The sequence below is a fragment of the Sminthopsis crassicaudata genome, chromosome 5 (assembly GCF_048593235.1).
Source record: "Sminthopsis crassicaudata isolate SCR6 chromosome 5, ASM4859323v1, whole genome shotgun sequence".
In the NCBI taxonomy this organism is placed as follows: Eukaryota; Metazoa; Chordata; class Mammalia; order Dasyuromorphia; family Dasyuridae; genus Sminthopsis; species Sminthopsis crassicaudata.
Genome location: NC_133621.1, coordinates 134,003,739 through 134,025,002, shown reverse-complemented (window position 1 = coordinate 134,025,002; position 21,264 = coordinate 134,003,739).

Below are 21,264 nucleotides of genomic sequence, written 5' to 3'. Positions count from 1 at the left end.
TAGTTAAATTGTTTCAGTTTAGCTTATTTTTAAAGTTAATATTTTTGCTTTTCCCGTTTTACCATTTTATGTCATTTATGTCTCTTTTGAAAATTGCAAGTTGAAGCTGTTTTGATTGTTTATATTGGATACTTCTTATTTTTGATATTTTCTTCTAATATGATGGTCACTCTAATTGGTGCTCTGCCAATTTCTCTGCCTGAATATATATACTTAATTCTGATATAACGCTTCTGGCATAGGGAGATTAGATGCAGAGCTTAAAGTGGTTGTAGAGGTTTAGTCCAATGTACAATCTTATAAATGAAGAAATGGAGCCTTATAGAGATTATATGGTCATATAGATAGAGTGAGAGTTAGCATTCAAACCCACAGCTTCTGACTCCAAATAACAGTGTACTTTCTACTTCACTATTAATAATGAGTTATTTTCTATCTGTTGAATAAGAGTTAATTTTGCTTTTTGTGATGTTCTTTGGTTCTCATCATGTTCAGTGCCTTTCATCTCTTTTTTTGAAGAAAATATTGCTGATTGGATGGGCGTAAGGATTTTTAAGTAGTGTTCTAAACTGAGCCTGATTCAGGCTAGTCCTCTGATAGTTTAGTTTTGATATGAAACAAAATGAGACATTTGTAAATCATAAAATAGATATCAAAAGGAGATTAACTTAGTCATAGTAGGAGAATACTCCTTGATCTGAGTAGTTACCATCTTGATTCAACAGCCTGGAGAGCCTTTGATTCTTCTTGAGGTTTTGTACTTTGGTGATAAAGATATTATATCATATTTTGCGCTTTTGAGAACAAACTTTTTTTTTTTTTTTTTAAAGTGTCAATTGGGGTTAAGTGACTTGCCCAGGGTCATTCAGATAGGAAGTGTGGAAGTGTGTCTGAGGTCTATTTTGAACTCAGGTCCTCCTGACTTCAGGGCTGGTGCTCTATCCACTGCACTATCTAGCTGCCCTGACCAAATGTGTTTTGATGAATACCTTTTAAAGAAAACCAGTATAACTACTGCATGGAGGGAGGCTTTAGAATATGGCTTTTTACTACAAGAAACCTTTAGCATTTATTGTTTCTTAGATATGAATTACTTTTTTCAACATAATTTTTATCAAATTCTTTTTCACTTTCTTTTGTTTTCTTCACCTTCTCAAAAGGTTATAGGTTCTCTTTTCTTGGAGATATTTAAAGGCAAGATGGATGGTCTCTTGTTGAGCTTGTTAATTGAGTATGATTTAGACTCATTGGCTGCTGAGGTCACTTCTAAATCTCATCTTCTGTCATTCTTCTGTGTCTACGTTTGTAATGAAATCACAACTATTCAGCCATGAAATTAAAACCACTTTAACTTGGTTTGGAGAATCTTGTCAAGTTCTTTGTTCAGATTGTCTACCTCTTTAACTTTTCCAATAGATGCTGATGTATAAGTTGAAATTCTGTTCATGGTGGGCTTTTTTTTTCTTCTTATGTTTTTATGAGCTAGCTAAGACAAAATGATCAGATTCTCTGTGAAATGTTATTTCTTGTCTGAAATGCACAGTGAAATTGGCTCTCTGAAACTTCTTTATTTGCTTTTTTAGGGAGAATCTGTTGGTCTTTCTAAACATTACATAATTTTATAAAAGCAAAATACTTTTGTCTCAAGAATTTGACTTTCACCACAACCCTGAAAGATAAGTCCTATTATTCTCCCTATTTAATTATTGAAAAAATTGAGAATAAGAGAAAGAGAACTTCAGAGTGCCTTGCCTGGGATTACATGACTAATTAGTATCTGAGGTAGTATTTGAACTCAAGTCTTTTTGATTCCAAGTCCAAGGCTCTAGCTTCTATGCTATCTAGCAAAATGGTGTAGCGAATAGAAAAAGGACTTGGAAATCATAAATATCTGGGTTCAAGTCCTACTTTTGCAATATACTGGATATATAATCCTAGATAGGTTCATTTCCTTTTCAGGATTCTAGCCTACTCTCTAAGAGGAAAGGTTGCTGGACAGTGTTACCTTGGTAGTAATTTCTTCATCTGGTTGCTCCCTATATTGATGAAGTCACACTGGTCCAGTTCCTATCCCAAGAATACCATTTTTAGGGGCAGCTAGGTGGCGCAGTGGATAGAGCACCAGCCTTGAATTCAGGAGGACGGGAGTTCAAATTTGGTCTCAGACACGTAACACTTCCTAGCTATGTGACCCTGAGCAAGTCACTTAACCCCAGCCTCAGGGAAAAAAAAAAAAAAAAAAAAGAATACCATTTTTGGGATTCAGTTCTTCTAATATTGTGTCAATTTGTTGATGTTTAGATAAAAACTTCAACTTAGACTATGGACACACATTTGTAGACTATCTGAAACTTTGTGATTCTTATAAACCTCTGTTGCCTTTTCTCTTAGTTAAGCCATTCATCACTATGGAAATGGGAAGGGACTCCACAGAACTGAGAACTTTTGAAAGATTTATATTTTGCTTTATTTTTGGAATTGCCATTGTAAATTAAAAAGTCATCATGTGACAGCCATCTTATGAAGGTTATGCATTATTCATAAATGAATACAGAAGAATTAAAGTTAACTAACTCAAAGGAAATTAGAAAGATAGACAGTGGCTGTATCTACTGACCCTGCTCATTAATGAGGACTTACATGTAAGAAGAAATGTGAAAGATGCCATTAAGGATTACTGAGAATGAAAGTAGCTTGCTTATCCAGGGAGAATGAGAAACAATAGGTATTCAGTTTACAATATATGTAGTAAACTAATAGATATTTGTTGTGTATATTGACAATATTCTATCATTAATCTAGATTCTGGGAATTCCAGAAACAAATTATTTCCTAATGATCCAATTTGTTCTATCACAATGACTAAGACTTCTATTGATTCTATTTATGGTCACATTCTTCTTTTTAAAAAAATTTTGGTTTCAAGAAAAAAAAAGTTAAATGATCACATCTAACAGCACATATGAGATTAAATTTTTCTAATTCTTTACCTCTGTACTCAGAAAAAAGAAATTTGTTTCATCTGTTCTCCTGGATAAAGTTAGATTATTGTAATTAATTTGCATTTATTTTGCATGCTATTGTAATTTAAATTTCTATTATTATAGTTACTATGTTACATTTTTTTTACTTCTACCTCACTTTACATCAGTTTAGTAACATTTTCTCACTTTTTAATAATTAAAAAAATTCCTTGATTTGTTTCAATAATAGTGCAAGTGTTCGATAATACTCATTTATTACAATTTGTTCAGGCATCTCCCAATCAATAGACCTGGATAAATACACACAAAAGAAATACATATTATGGAAAATAAAATTTAAAAGAACTTAGGGATTAGTTGTCATATTTCAAAGGGGAGGAGAGTATTTAAAAAGTTAAAAAGATCAGAAATTATACTTCTACTTAAAATGGATGACTCAAAAGTCACTAGAAAATATTGACCCATATTCCTACTTTTCCATGTATATAAATTCTTTCTAAGTTTGGGTTATGTATATAAAGCATTTGATGAAAAACTCAAGGAAAGAACAGGCACATATTTGTAGATAACGTTTTCTTTTTAAAAATGTGTTAATCTCTTTTGTTTTTATAACAACCTCGTTTCTGAATATTATTCTATTTTCCTCTCTGCAAAGCCATATCTATAATAAAGATAAAAAAGAGAAAAAAATTTTAACAAAACCAACTAACTAGCATATCAACCAATTTGACAGCTTATGTATTATTCCATACCTAAAATCCTCTGCCTCTGTAAAGAGAATGAGGTTGCAGATAATTTTCTACAGCATAACTATATCTCCACAGTTACAGAAGTAGTTCATTAAAAAATATAGAGAATGCATGATCTCTATTCTTTTCATATTTCACAAAATTTGATTTGGTAAAATAAAATGCAAACATACTTTTTTCCAATACTGTATCTCCCATGCATATGTTAAAATCATACAAGATTCAGTGACAAATGGTACATGGAAATAACTCTTGTTAGTGGTTTGTTGAGTATAAAAGTCTTATCTGAGATATTTACCATTGTCTTGGAAAATGACTTCCAGTGTTCAAATTAAAAAAAAAAGTCCCACTTCAAAAAAGTGGTAAGGTCATTTAAATGTTCCTATTTACAGATGGCATAAATCCATCAAGTCCAGGATATTAAAGAACTTCTTTATCTAATTATCCTAAAAGGATCAACCCAATAATCTAGGAAAAATAAAGTAGATGAAACATGCATATGGCTAAGATTATAACATACAACTTATGTGGGTAGCCCAATGAGTTGGTTCAAGCTGAGCCTATCACTTAATGGAGAAAGAATACCAATTACACAATGAACACATGTAGCTGTAACAAATAAAAAGCCTTGGGGAGACAGAGTTTTTGAGTAATTCATAATCAATTTATTAATTAGGCTAGCTAATAATCAATAATTTGGTGTTAGTGGTTTCTCTTGGGAACCAGAGATACTGAATACTTTAAATATATAAAAACATATTTGCAAAAGGAATACCTCAACAAGAGAAATAAACTCTGATTAGTAGATACTTGAGGAGGTTGGCTAAAAGTCTTCAGCTTCTTCTGTTGAGAACATGACTTGATCATGAGATTTAGCCATCTATAGTAACCTGGACAGAAAAATCCATCTGGTTGATTTTCTCTTCTTAATCTGGGTTACCTTAAACAACAACGAAGGGGTACAAGGGAAGGGACTCATGACTTTGGGGAAGGAATTTACCTAGATTAGATTCTGTTCACATTATAAACAGATAAACAGATGGTCTTCTAGGTGAGTAAGACCAGACCCAAGATCTAGGGGCATGTAAGGAGATATCCTTAATCTCCTTTATTAGTCATGCTCTTCAGAGACTAGCTGACACCTACAGGGGCTAATGCCTGAATGAGGAAAATAAAAAAACCCAACAACCCTGAATCCTAATTAATAATGGTTATTAATATGATAGAAAATAATATTTTCTTTCATAGCACATGGAAAATAAACTCATTTATCCAAATGGATAGGAAATGGAAATCAGAAAATGTATATAAATACTTTTGTATTTGGTTATCAGATAATAAGAAACAGAAATCAGAAAGGTATATAAATACCTTTGTATTTGCATATTAGAAAATACCCAGAGTAACCTCTCTCATGGTTAAGTAAATTCAAATGAGACAATTCTAGATTTCACCCAAAAGGAAATTCTCCAGTGTCTATAGTGAAGCAAACAGGGGATAGTTATTACTGAGGTAATGGCTTCTCTACGTGTTAGTTTTCCCCCAGAGTTTTTCTCTTCTTTCAGGTTTCTGAATAGAATCTGGAACCATGGATATTTTTACTTAAAGCAGAATATTAAGAGAGTAGGAACTCTCTTCTTTCAAGCTCTCCGTAACTCCACTCCTTAGACAGTCTTAGGCACTGAGGAGTAAGCCTTTATCATTGAAGAAAGTCTTCTACAAATAGGCTTTGAGCCAAGGATCACACTTTCACATATGGGGTTGGACTAGATGGTTTTAATCAGTGTCAGTAATATTGTGACATTACCAAGGATATGTAGAACCAGTTCAAGAAGTGAGCTAGTCATATGGTGAGAATGAAGAATAGTAGTTGGACATTCTGCTTGGGGTTTGATAGCTCCATAGCCTGAAGAGATTCCAGAAGTCAAATGATTCAACACCAGAAATTAATCAGATCTTCTTATTAGAGATTATATTACCTTTTACTTTACCACATCCTAAGAACCATGGGATCTTTCTATTTGACTTGAAGCTAAAATTTTCTATTCATTTTGTCTCTCCCACTAGAATGTGAGATCTTTGAGAACGAGGACTCTCTTACATTTTTGTTTGTATCCTTAGCACATAATACAGTGCTTCTGAACATAGTAAGTGCTTAATAAATGCTTCATTTATTCCCTCCTTCATCTACTCCTCTCAATAAATTTTCATAGGTTTCTAAGTCTCTTCCATTTTAAAATCTATGCTTCTATGTTCTCATTTAATGCCAGACAACAAGGAAAGGTTATTATCTCCACTGGTAGAATGAGTATGTACAAATTTATAAATATGCAAATATATCCACATAAACATATTTTATGCAAATCCATATATTCTAATATAGACACATGTATATAAAATTTGTGTCTACATGTATAGTTTTGGTTTCTGAGATCTATAGATAATACTTAGTCATCTTTTAAATTAATATTTAAAAAATCTCACTCCTGTAAGTTTTGACTTAAGATGTAAATACTAAAAAATGAATGGATTAAATAAATAGATGGATATATAAATAGACATATTTATATAGATATATAGATAATAGATAAATAGGATGGATAATAAAATGTTATAGCTGCGGGGGGGAAAAAAACTCTTAAGGTCTTCTAGTCTTTCATTATGAAGGTGAGCAAATGTGATGGATATTCCAAAAAGTTAAGAGATTAATTTAAGGTCACACAATTAGCTAGAGATGGAGTTTGAACCAGAAGACAGATGCTCTGATTTCTAATAAATTGTTCTTTCATTTATTTGTATTTATATCTTTAGGACATATTATATTGCTTTGTTTACATTAAGTTCCTAGTAAATATTTGTTGACCTGTTGCTTTGTTGACTTACTAATGTATATATTTAATTTTATTTCTTCTGCTCATCTACTGATGGGAGTCTTGCTGAAAATTATGTGATCAAATATATGGTGAGCTTCAAGAGTGAGATAGACGGGGCAGCTAGATGATGCAATGGATAGAGCACTGGCTCTGGAGTCAGAAGGACCTGTGTTCAAATTTGACCTCAGACACTTAATGCTTCCTATCTGTGTGCAACCCTGGACAAGTCACTTAGCCCTGATTGCCTTACCAAAAAAACCTCCAAAACAAAACAAAAATGAGGAAGAGAAGAAAAGGGCCTTAGATAACTCTTTATTATATATATATATATATATATATATATATATATATCTGTACAGCTGTAGAATTCATGCATAAATTCTATTTTGATTTCTTATAGTGTGCTGGGCTAAATCAGGATAGTCGAAGATTATGAGCAATATTGCTTCATAAAAAAGTGAGAGGCAGTAGAGAGGAAAGAAGTTTATAAGAAGCTTGGTGAGATACCTTACTAAGCAAGATCATCCCAAGAACATTTAAGGATAAAAGTGGAAGGAGGATAATTATGAGAGAAAAAATAGAAAAGACCTATAAAATTTATATTAAAAATTTGTCCATCAATCACAGTGGAGCCTCCACATTTGGATATGAACATAAAAATCCCCAATGTGCTGCATGGTGAAGCAGAAATGGCACTCATGAAAACAAAAATATTAAGAGCAGCTGGACTCAATCAAGTATAAACAGAGGAGGTCTGTTCTGGAGGTGGAATAATTTTGAGGGTGTGGAGGGATTAATTCTTAACACATCTGAAAAAGAGGAGGGTGATAAAAGCTTGGAAAAATTCATAGACCTTGTTATCACCAAAAAAAATCTATTGAGAAAATATCAATAACTATTAACTTATGTCCTGACTTTCCTAACTCTTTAAAATCTTTGTGATTTTATGCATATATTGAAGGGTATTCTTGATAAAGGAATAGGAAGGGAACAAGTAGAGAATATAACATCCCACTGTGTTTATTATTTGTTGATGATATTTGATTCAGTCGAGCAAAATAATGACTCTCTTCCACCAACAAATTTCTCATGCATATAAGTTAAAATCACAAGATTCCATGGAAGATTAAAAAAAAAAAAGGTAACACTGTTTGGTATCTACCAGTTATTAATATAAAATGACAAACCATAGGGAGATATATGCTTCAAAAATGTTTATCACCATTGTGGAGGATGTCTATTTTAGTTTCTAAATGGAAAAGAGGTTCCTTATGGATGATAGTGCTACATGCTTACTTGTAGCATTGTACTTCATTGAGCTCCAGAACACAGAAGACTCGCCTTGAGCTTACTCAAGAGAAATTAAGTAGAAGGTCATTAAAAGAGATTGGTCCATAAGGAAAGTGGTGACTGTAAATTTGCAGAATTTTGTGATATATCAGCCTCATGTCTACATCTGCTTTAGACAAATATGCATTATTATAGGTGCCGGGCACAGGCATCTCCTGAATGAGGTCCATCATCATTCACAGAGAATAGCATAGTTTTGCACCTAAAGAAAAATAAAAACTCAAATAGATGAAGAATACCTGGTTTTAGTTATGTGGTTGGATGGGCAATCTGGAGTCCATCAATGCATCTGTCCTGAAGGGTCAATGTGGATGGATAATAATCTGGACCTAAAGTAGGGTCACCAGTGAAGAATTACACTGAAGAAGTACCAAGCTTATCTGAGAGATATAAGGACAGAAAAGGAACCAGATTGCTCATAAAATGAGAATGAGGGGAAATTGAAGTTCATCAATACTCAAGAAATGTCTAGCAATCTAGGGAAAGTTTCTAGCATGATTGATAGACTTTTTCTGTGGAAAATTGACAGGAGGCCATAGACAAAAGTAATCCAGAGTGGGAAGGCATAAATGAGATGTGATATGTATTGGAAGAGAAAGTACCCACCCTGATGAGGTCAAGATCCATTTGCAACAGAAAGATGATTATAACAATATCTATCAAATGAACTGGGAGTTAAGTAAAACAAGGGAGAAGCTCAAAAAAGGAAAGAGAATAGTTAAATGTACAGTTTTGCTCTAAATAAACAGAGAAATCAGATGTCCTACTGACTTTTTTTTAAAACTAGCTTTTAATCAGCACTTTTTGGCTGTTTTTATGATTGATATTATAAATTACAACCACAAAATGTTTCAGATCTTCTGTGTCAGGCACCTATAATAATGCATATTTGTCTAAAGCAGATGTAGTCATGAGGCTGATCTATCACAGAATCCTGCAAATTTACAGTCACCACTTTCCTTATGGACCAATCTCTTTTAATGACCTTCTACTTAATTCCTCTTGAGTAAGCTCTTGGCATAGATGAATACTCATCCTGGAACCCATGAAATGTCACTAATGCATTATCACACCAGAGAAAAAAAATTTCATCTTCTTTAGAGAGCAACCCTGTTATAACACTGGTGTCCACTTTAAGTTTTGTCCCCTTCATGACTTATGACACATCTTCAAAGAATGTTACCAACTAACCTTGAGTCTATAAATTATGGGCAACTGTTCTTGCTTTTCTCTCTGAAGAGATGCTGAAGACACTGTAATAAATCATATTGATGGACGAACATTTGAGGAAATTGTTGCCCTATTTGTACAAGGTCCAAAAGAAAAGGCAGCTCAACAAGACTACTTTGTTATTCCTATGGCACTGAACTATGTTTATAAAGTCTCAATAGAGTTATAATTTGATATCTTCTTATCCCCATCATGAAAGGCAAATGATAACACTCAAGTCAATTTGAAGGACAGAAATGATATTTTAACTATTAGTGTTGCTGAGAAAATTTTCTTTAGATGAACAATCCATAGTTTAAAACATTTCTTCATGCACTCTCAGAAATATGCAGATTTAATATTTTTCTTCTTTCATCTAGTAGTTTAATGTTAATTTATTATTGAAATTTACAAATGATTTTTTTGATAGGTCCATAAGAAAGTGGTTTAAGTTTAAGATGCTGATGAAAATTCTAATGTAGTTGATACAATAAAAAATCAACAATAGAAAATAATGATTTTATTTTACAACTTCCATGCTTCCCATAAAAAATGATTGGAAGAAAAAAACAACTACCACCTTATACTTAGTTTCACAAAAGAGTCTCTCTTGCTTTTATTTGCAAGAATTCAATGTACTCCAGATTACCAAATTATAAATAAATAAAAACAAAGTGTAATAATTCTAAACTCGAGTTCATAAGTGTTATACTTTGTATTGAATCCTCATAACACAGATAAGTAATATTATTTTTATAATTGGAAAATAGGGACTGAATATTAAAGTTTTATGTGGTTTTACAAAGTTAGGTGAAGTATTGAAATCAATATCTTGATAATTCAGGTTAAAAAATATTGCTCTTCTCTAAATTATATGCAGGGTTTTAAAAATATGCTTAGAAATGACTTGTGAGTTGTGCTTACCACTCTGAGTTTTATTGATCCATAAAGATCACTGGACAATCATGAAGAACATGGTGATTCATACTGACCATGAAGATTATCAGTGGGGAACTATTTTAACTGTGGCCTCATTTTTTTAAAACTAGTTTCACAGGATGGCAGCATTATGTTTATATTTGGTTCCAGTGACCATGAGCTATTCAATTGTAACTCAGTAAGAAACTGCCTACAACCTTGCAAAAGTATTAGTCATCAACTCATAGAGTAATGAAGAATTAAACTCATATGATACATGGGGAGGAAATTATATCACAGTGGAAAAAACTGGAACAGCTATGTAGGAGCCAAAGGGCAACATTTTAAGACTATCAGTCAAAAGCAAGAATGCAGTATGTGGGAAAGGGCTCTTATCCTAGTGGATATCACACAAGTTGGGATAATCTTATTTAATATTAGTGTACTAAAAGAGAGCTTCCATAGAATTAGTGAAATGACATTAGGCTATCATTTAAGTTTCTGTAGAAAGAGAAAGACCACCCCATCAATTATAGCATCATATCCCAAAAGAAGCATGATGTAGAAATATCTAATGAATATTTTAAAATACTTTTGGGATCTTCTCTATCACCTAGTGGGCAGGTAGGTGTTGCAGTAGATAGAATGTGGGACCTGGAATTAGGAAGACTCATCTTGTATTGAAATCTGCCTGAGATACACTCAAAGCTCTGTGACCTTGGGCAAGTCACTTCATTCTGTTTGCCTCAGCTTCCTTGTCTGTAAAGTGAGTCGGAAAAAGAAATGGAAAACTACTTCAGTATCTTTGTCAAGAAAACCCCAAATGAGGTCACAAAGAGTCAGATTCAACTAAAAAAATGACTGAACAAAAAACTGGCACTTTTTAAGTTGGCAGGCTCTCAGTTATTTTAGTTTTCTTTTCTTTTAAATGGGTGGTTTGGAACTGATGGATTCTTAAAACTCCTTTGAGCTCTTCAATCTGTGGTCCTATAGTCCCCTAGATCAAGACCTTCATCATTAGGTCTGTTAGACTGTTGTAATAGCTTCCACTTTAGGTCTCCCTGTGTCCAGACTGTTCTCTCCAGTCTACCTTTCACATAGTTGTCAAAATAATCTTTCTAAGGCACCAGTCTGATCAAGGCAACCCAAGGTTCAAAATCTTTAGTGTTTGTCTCTCCCCCTAGGATTAAATACAAACTTCTCATTCTGGCATTTAGCTCCTTATATTCTGAAAAACATCTGGCTATAACCTACCCTCCAGTCTTGTTCCACATTCCTGCCATCACATTGTATATTTATTTCTGGCATCTAGCACAGGACCTGGCACGTGATAGGTGCTTAACAAATAATCATTGATCTTTAATTGAATCACACATGATCACACATGCTGTTTTCTAATTATACTGGTCTACTAACTCTTTATTGAACTTGATTTTAAATTCTAGTATTTGTAAAAAACACCAACTCTGTCATCATTTCTGACTTTCAGAATCCTTCACTTCCATCAAAGCTCAAAACTTAAATGTTACCTCTGTCATGAAGTCCTTTCTGAATTCCATTTTTTTTTTTTAGTGTTTTCTTCTTCCTCCAAATACCTTGTATATATAGTTTTCTTCTATGTTGGATGGATATCTATGTTGGACTCATCTAATGAATGTGAACTATTTGAAGGCAGGGCCATTTTATTATTCTTTTGTATCTACTGCATGTAGCATATAGTACCTTATACAGAGAAGAGATTTAATAAATATTTGCTGCATTCAATTGAATGCATATTAGTTGAAATCAAAACACATTTTTACAGGAAAATAATGAAATGTTTATTCAAATTATTTAAAAAAATCTAAAAAGAAAAATAACAATGAAAGAAATTTGGTATTTGTACTATAAAATTATACATATTGTACATTTCATTTTAAATATTAATCAAGACACAAAACAGTATTTACTCTATACAAGGTACTATGTGGTAGATATAGGAGATTAAAAAGACAAGTTCATATTACAGAGTAAATCCAGTACAGATGTAAATAAATAGAAAATATTTAAAGGAAGGAGAAAATACTAACATGGGGGATATAGGAAGAACTTTATGGAGAAGGTAGCTTTTGATTTGAGTCTTGAAGGAAGTTGAGTGTTCTGAAGTGTATACACCAAAGATGTCTGTCACTTACATAGATTTCCTATATAGGGTTCAAATGGAAGACGGGTTCTTTATTGAATATTAGTCCCTACAGAATTGTCCTCTTTGTGGATAACATTATATTTATCACATCAAAGCCTTGAAAACTGAAATTAAATGGGTTCAATCATCATTCAAAAGTGTTTGGCCTAATCATTCATATAGGACAAACTAAGTTGATGAAGAATACCTGTTATCCAGCCTATGATAAGTCATTGCATGACTAGTATCTAATTTTGTCTGTCAGCATATGTGTCTTGGACAGATGTTACAAATAGGCAATGAGCTGTGTTCAGAATTGAAAAGGAGGAGAACTGGCTGGATTTTTTTGGAAAAATGCATAATCCTCTTATTGTCTCCAAAGTTCTCCATGAAACCAAGATCCAGGTTCTTAATGCCTAAATTCTTTTGGTGATACTATATAATTGTGAAGAATAGAATCCTATACTGTCCAAAGAATAAAGTCCAACATTAGCCAAAGGACAAGGAAAAATGCATAGTGAGTGTGATCAGATTCATGCTTATTTTCAAGGGAAAAATTGTGCAGGTAAAGAGGCATAAAAGATATTAAAGAAATATATTAATGGAAAATAGAGAAATGACAAATTGAAAGCACGTGTTCTTTCTTGATTTTGATATACTATCATTATCTCAAGAAAGGCACTGTCATCCAAGTGTTCTCTTAGTGTATAGGTAATATCAAGACAATTATAGGAAAATACCCAGACAGTTAGGTGGACTCTGTGGAGGATTCACTGGAGGAGTTGGATAAATAAGTTGCACAGGATAAGAGAATGTGGTGCTTGGGGATCTTGTACTCTTGGAGGGAGTGCTACATTGTTATTGATAAGTTCACAGATTCATCAAAATAGCAGAATACCCTGCAAAAAATTTTAGGCTTTGATTTTCATTCAATAACATGAATATAATATTCCAGATGTGATCCTTAAAGATAAAAATAGAAAACATTCTTAGTGACATTCTACCTCTGCTGAAATGAGTACTGTTTGCTTTGCTATAAAATATTTTCAAAGATTTCTTTGTGTAGTGGAAAGAGTACTGGATTAATTGGAGGGAGGAGACCTGGGTGACAGTCTCTGCTCTGCTACTGATTTCAAAACTGAAATATTATTTACTTATTTTATCAATGTCTGTTTCCTTAGCTGTCAGATAAGGGAATTGAATAAGATTTTGGAATGGATAAAGAGAGGCTGGTTGATATCTTAGTTAGGGAGATTGCTTTAAAGTCAAGAAGACTTGAGTTCAAGTCTTGCCTCTTACACATAAGGTCTGGGCAACCCTGCTGAAAGCCACTTAGTGTCTCAGTCATCTATGCTATTATATTAGATGATAAATTCAAAGAAGTTTGAGGGAGTTGTATTAAGATAATGGGGAATATAGCAATGAAATGGTCCCATTCTCCTCCCCTTACTCCCCTCAAACAAACAAAAAACAACAAAGTTTTATGGTAAAATAACAACATGGCTCTTTAAAGAGGAAATCCAAGAAGGTGTATGGGAGGAATGTATTTTATTCAAACAAGAGGATATATTTTCAGATCAACTTTCTGTGATACACAGAAATCTGAGTCCCTTATTAAATGGTGATACCCTTGTAGGAGAAAGCTGGGACTTTTAGTATCATCTCCATTCAGCAGATGACTCAGGCTGCTGACCTAAATGTTAAGAGTTTATTTCTTCTCCCTCCTCCACCCAGTTCATTCTGGAATATTTAATTGCTTCTGGATTTAGATAGGAGGAAATCATTTAGTATTTCCATGATAATCACTCCCCCCACCCCATTTTATAATTGGGCAATAAAAAGTCACAACATTGGGTTGAAAAGTAGCTTGTGAATTTTCAACTGGAGCAAACATTATTTATTTATTTGTTTGTTTTGTGAAATGGGGTGGCTGCCAGAGAAGTATCAGAAGAAAATCTTTTAGCTAAACTTGAGCTAACAATTGAGAGGGGTGGAAATAAGGACATATTTTCTAATAGATAAAGACAGCCTTGCTAACTGCTGTAATTGGGACCCCTAGTATCTTCCTGCTTGGACTGTTATATCTGTTTCCTATTTAAATCTTGACTTCCTGTCTGTCCCCTATCCAGTCCTCCTTCCACAAAGTTGTGAAATTAACATTCTTTTTTTTTTAATAACAGCTCTTCATTTTTCAAAATACATGCAAAGAAAGTTTTCAATATTCATCCTTGTAAAACCTTGTGTTCCATATTTTTTCCCTTACTCCTCATTTCCTCCCTCTCTTAGACAGCAAAGTAATCCAGTATTAGTTAAACATGTGCAATTCTTCAAAATATTTCCACATTTATCATGCTGCACAGGAAAAAAATCAGATCAAAAAAAGGAAAAAAGAGAAAAAACTAAGCAGGCAAATAACAAAAAAAGATGAAAAACCTATGTTATGATTCACATTCAGTCCCCATAGTTTTCTCTCTGGGTGCAAATGGCTCTCTCTACCACAAATCTATCGGAATTGATCTGAATCACCCCATTGTTGAAAAGATGTTGATTATCATGTAATCTTGTTGCTGTGTATAACATTCTTTTAATTCTACTCACTTCACTTGGCATCAGTTCATGTAATTCTCTTCAGGCCTTTCTGAAATAATCCTGGTAATAGTTTTAATAGAACAATAGTATTCCATTACATCCATATACCATAACTTATTTAGCCATTCCCCAACTGATAAGCATCCATTCAGTTTCCAGTTCCTTGTCACTACAAAAAGAGGGACTACAAACATTTTTGCACATGTGATTACTTTTCCCTTTTTTATGATCTCTTTGGGATACAGATCCAGTAGAGACAGTGCTGGATCAAAGGTTATGCACAGTTTGATAGCCCTTTGGGTATAGTTCCAAATTGGTCTGCCTAAATGATAAGATCAGTTCACAACTCTACCAACAATGTGTTAGTGTCCTAGTCTTCCCACATCCCCTTCAGCATTTGTCATTATCTTTTCCTGTCATGTTAGCTAATCTGAGAGGTATGAGGTGGTACTTCAGAGTTGTCTTAATTTGCATTTCTCTAATCAATAGTGATTGATTTTTTTCTTATGGCTAAAAATGACTTTAATTTCATCTGAAAATTTTTCATATCTTTTGACCATTTATCAATTGGAGAATGGCTTGTATTCTTATAAATATGAGACAGTTCTCTATATATTTTAGAAATGAGGTCTTTATCAGAACACTTGGATGTAAAATCTCCCCCTCCCCCCAATTTTCTGCTTCCTTTCTAATCTTGGCCACATTGGTTTTGTTTGTGTAAAACCTTTTAAATTTAACATGATCAAAATTCATTTTGAATTTCATAACATTCTCTTACTCCTTTTTGGCTATAAATTCCTTCCTTCTCCTCAGATCTGAGAGGTAAACTCTCCCTTGTGTCCCTAATTTGCTTATAGTATCACCCTTTATGTTTAAATTATGAATCCATTTTCATCTTATTCTGATATAGTGTATTTGGTGTTGATCAATACCTAGTTTCTGCCATACTATTTTCCAGTTTTCCCAGAAATTTTGTCAAATAGTCTCAGAAGGTGGAATCTTTGGGTTTATCAAACACTAGGTTACTATAGTTATTGATTATTGTATCTTGTGCCCCTAACTTATTCCACTGATTCACTAATCTATATCTGAGTCAGTACCAAATGTTTTTGATGATCACTGCTTTATAAGATGTCTTAGGTAGGATACAACTAAGAAATAATCCAAGAAAATTGTCATGGAGTGATAATAGAAATGAGGGGAAAGGAGAAATAGGAAAAAATCCACCCATAACCACTCCAATGAGATCCTTTGTGGGAATCACATAGGAATATTATTGTCAAATTTTGAAATTCCCAGGCCAAAATGAAAAATTTGCAAGAAACAAGAAGCCATTCAAATATGCTAGAGCTATAATTAGAATTGTACAAGACTTAGCTGCCATAATAAAAGACCACAGGTCCTGGAATCATATCTACCGATAATCAAAAGAACTGGGCCTATGGCCAGAAATATTATATGCAGCAAAATTATCTATAATATTGAATGAGAAAAATGGACATTCAATGAACTTGCAGAATTTTGGGTCTTTCTATCACATCCAAACTAGATAAAAAATTTAACATATGAGAGCCAATATCAAAGATCGATTTCAAAGAACTCAACATGGACGGATTTTTTTTTTTTTTTTAAATATGGGAAATGGATACCTTATATTTAGGATTGATATCAACAGTAGAGTAGCTCAAAAGAAATATTGGTCAGAGTTAAGGTTAAAAACAGTAATTGTTATACAAATGAGGTGCAGAGGAAGAATAGACACAGAAGCCTTAGAAGGGTGTGGAGGGCTTGTAGTTTTGAAAACCTACTCACATTGGGAATGGCAATATATAAAATAAAGGGTATAGTACCTTCCGAAAATCTATAAAGGAATAAGGTGGAAGGGGTGGGCAGAAGGGCAATCAAAGTATGAGGGAAGAAGACAAGGGAGGGATCCCTAGATGGGGGTAGATTAAGTAATAGCAAGGCAAGATAAAGAGCAGAATTAAAGCAGAGTCAGTAAAATGAGGTATTTAAGTAATTTATTTCATCCTCTGTTAATCTAGGCAGTCTAATTTTGTAAGTATTCATCCATTTAACTTAGATTATCAGATTTATTTGACATACAGTTAGGCACAATAGCTCCTCAATATTTATTTAATTTCCTCTTCATTGTTGGTATATTCATCCTTTTCATTTTTGATGTTGGTAATTTGATTTTCTTCTTTACTTTTTCTAATCAAATTAACTAAAGGTTTATCTATTTTGTAGGTTTTTTCATAAAATCAACTCTTAAATTTGTCTATTAGTTTAATACTTTTCTTATGTTCAATTTTATTTACCTCCCCTTTTATTTTTAGAAATTCAAATTTGGTATTTAATTGAAGGTTTTTAAATTTGCTCTTTTCCTAGCTTTTTTAATTGCATGCCTAATTCATTGATCTTTTCTTTCTCTGCTTTTTTTTTTTTTAATGTAAGTATCTAGAGATATAAAATTTCCTTTTCCCCAACTATTTTGTTGTCTCATTATTGCCATTCTCTTGTATGAAATTATCAATTGTTTCTATGGTTTGTTGTTTTACCTACTCATTCTTTCCCCTCCCCCCCACTGACCTAGATTTCTATTTTATTTTTATCTCACCTGAGGACAATGGAATTGGAATTCTGTTCAGATCTCAGAAGCTTCTGCCTGTCATAATTATTCCAATTTTTGTGAAAGTTAGGAAGACATCTGGAATTTGACCTTGGAGCATGTTGTGGTCTACAGCAGCCAGGGAGAGCTTTTACACTAGAAGCTTTGGTGCTGAATACTTTCTAGGAATAGCCACATAGATGATGATGAGAGTAATTCATGCATTGTTAGAGAGCTAGCTGAGCTTTAAGAGAGGTTGTGGTCGGTTAGAAACAATACAAGGACACTTTCAAAATCTCTATGAGCAAGCCTTAAAAAGATAATTCTGTATGTGTGTGTGTGTGTGTGTGTGTGTGTGTGTGTGTGTGTGTGAGAGAGAGAGAGAGAGAGAGAGAGAGAGAGCGAGAAAGAGAGAGCGAGAGAGAGAGCACACACCATCCACTCATTCTTTAGGATTTGATTATTTAGTTTCCAATTAATTTTTGGTCTATTTTCTCCTGGCCCTTTATTACCTGTAATTTTTATTGCAACATCTGAAAAAGATGCATTTACTATTTCTGCATTTCTCCATTTGATTGTGAGGTTTTTATGCCCTAATACATGGTCAATTTTGTGTACTGCTGAGAAAAAAATAATTTCCTTTCTGCCCCCATTCAATTTTCTCCATGGATCAATCATATCTAACTTTTCTAAAATTCTATTTATCTCCTTAACTTCTTTCTTGTTTATTTTGTAGTTTGATTTATCTGGTTCTGATAGAGGGGGGTTGAGATCCTATCCTAGTATGGTTTTGCTGTCTATTCCTTCTTGCAACTCTCTTAACTTCTCCAGGAGTTTGGAAGCTATATCATTTGGTGCATATGTATTTAGTATTGATGTTAATTCACTGTCACTTTAGCAAGATATAATTTTCTTCCTCATCTCTTTTAATTAGAATTATTTTTGTTTTTGCTTGATCTGAAACCAGGATTGCTACCCCTTTTTTTTTTTTTTAACTTCAGCTGAAATATAATAAATTTTTCTCTAGCCTTTAACCTGTACTCTGTATGTATCTGCTGCTTCAAATGTGTTTCTTGTAAATAACATATTGTAGGATTCTGGCTTTTAATCCACTCTGTTGTCTGCTTCATTTTATGGGAGAATTCATCCCATTCATATTCACAGTTAAAATAACTAATTCTGTATTTCCTGCCATCCTATTTTTCCCAAGTTACACTCTTCTCTTTCCTTTCTCTTTTCCTCTCCTCTGCAGTATTTTGCTTTTGACCACCACCTCCCTCAATCTGCCCTTCCTTCTATTAGCTTCCCCCTTTCTTTTTACCTTTCCTCCCCTGTTTTCCTATAGGATGAGATAAATTTCTCTATCAAACTAAATATGCATGCTATTCTCTCTTTGAGCTAAATCTGATAAGGTTAAAATTCAAACAATGCTCATTTCTCTCCCTTCTTTCCCTTAACTGTAAAAGGTCTTTTTTTGCCTCTTCATATGATATAATTTACCCTATAATACTTCTCCTTTCTTCTTCTTCTTCCAGTACAATCCCTTTTCCATCCCTATTTTCTTTTTATATATCCTTACATTAAAATCAACTTATATCTACACCCTTTGAGCATATCCCTAACAAAGATATGGTTTTCAAGAGTCACTCATATCATCTTCCCATGCAGGGATGTAAACAGTTTAACCTTTAAAAACAAAGTATTTTTCCTCCCTTTTTACCTTTTTATGCTTCTTTTGAATTCTGTTTTTGAAGATCAAAATTTCTGCTTAGCTCTGGTCTTTTAATAAAAATAATTGAAAATCCCTTACTTCATTGAAAATCCATCTTTTCCCCAAAATATAATGCTTAGTTTTATTGAGCAGTTGATTCTTAGTTGAAATCTAAATTCCTTTGTCCTCTGATCCTTTAAAGTAGAAGCTTCTAGGTCATGGGTAATACTGATGGTTGCTCCTCAATATTTGGATTATTTCTTTTGCCTGTTTATAGTATTTTCTTCTTGATCTGATAATTCTGGAATTTAGCAACAGTATTCTTTGGAGTTTTCATTTTGAGGTCTCTTTCAAGGACTGATTGATAGATTCTTTCAGTGGTTATTTTACCTTCTGGTTCTAGGATAATAGGACAATTTCTCTTAATGATTTCTTAAAAGATGTGGTCTAAGCTCTTTTTTTTTTTTTTTCATCATGGTTTTCAGGAAGTACAATAAATATTTAAATTGTCTCTTTTGGATCTATTTCACAGGTTAGTTGTTTTTCCAGTGAGGTATTTTACATTTTCTTGTATTTTTTTATTTTTTGGGTTTTGTTTGATTCTTGATATCTCATTGAATCATTCACTTTCATTTTCCAATTTTAATTTTTAATGAATTATTTTCTTCAGTAAGTTTTTTTTACCTCCTTTTACATTTGTCCAATTGTACTTTTAAAGTAGTTATTTTATTCATTAGGTTTTTAAAACATTTCATCAATTCTACTTTATAAGTTCTTTTCTTCTATTTTAACAATACTATTTTTCTTTTTTCTTTTCTTTTCTTAAAGCTTTTTATTTTCAAAACATATGCACAGATAATTTGACAGCATTGATCCTTGCATAGCCTTATGTTTCAGATTTTCTCCCTCTTCCCCTCACCCCTCTCCTAGATGGTAAGCAATCTAATATAAATTAAACACAGAATTTATGTTAAATCCAATATGTATAAACATATTTCTATAATTCTCTTGCTGCACAAGAAAAATCAGATTAAAAAAAGAAAGTAAATGAGTAAGAAAACAAAATGCAAGCAAATAACAACAAAAAGTTTATGTTGTGATCCACATTCATTTCCCACAGTTCCCCTCTCTGGGTGTAGATGACTCTCTTCACCATAAGATTATTGGAATTGGCATCAATCATCTCATTGTTGGAGTCACGTTCATCATAATTGATCATTGCATAATGATGTTGCTGTGTATAATGATCTTCTGGTTCTGCTCATTTCACTTAGTATCAGTTCATGTAAGTCTCTCCAGACCTCTCTAAAATAATTCTCCTGATCATTTCTTATAGAACAATAATATTCCATAACATTCATATCCCATAATTTACTCAGCCAATCTCAATTGATGGGAATTCACTCAGTTTCCAGGTCCTTGCATCTACAAAAAGGGCTGCCACAAACATTTTTGCACATATGGGTCCCTTTCTTGACTCAGGCAAGATCTTGGAGTGGTTTGAGATCTTGTCATGACTCATTTGGGCCCACACATGACTGAAAAAGACTGAACAACAACGAGTGACAGAGATCACATCCTGTTGGCTATACTGTACTTTACAGATGCTATCACAAATTGGTACTAAATTAATATTTGTTGCATTCACATGAGAACATTTTTTTATACCTCCAATCCTTAGAATGTGTGAGTAGTCTTTATAACTGTTAATTTTGACAATAGTACTATTACAATTTATACATTTATAATTATGGTTAAAACTTGTAATTTAGAAAATATTGGTTTAGATTTGGTGTTATAAATTAGAGATTTTTAGATAAAGAGGTGGTGAATGAGTTCTAGAGGGCTAACTGTTCAAGAACTGGCTTCTTTTTTTGCCAGTGAATTTTTCCTTAGGCCACAATGAATGGGTCAAATATGAGGCAAAGACTAAGAAAATGTCTCAGCTATGGGAGTCAATTAATCAATCAGTCAGTCAAAGAATTGCAAAAGAAAAGGGTTTACTTAGTCCCTAGAGTCTGGGAGTAATCAAGAATTGGGAGCTAAAGAAAGCAGATTCTGTAAGTCTGAGATACAGCATCATGAAAAGCCAAATTCATATTAAGG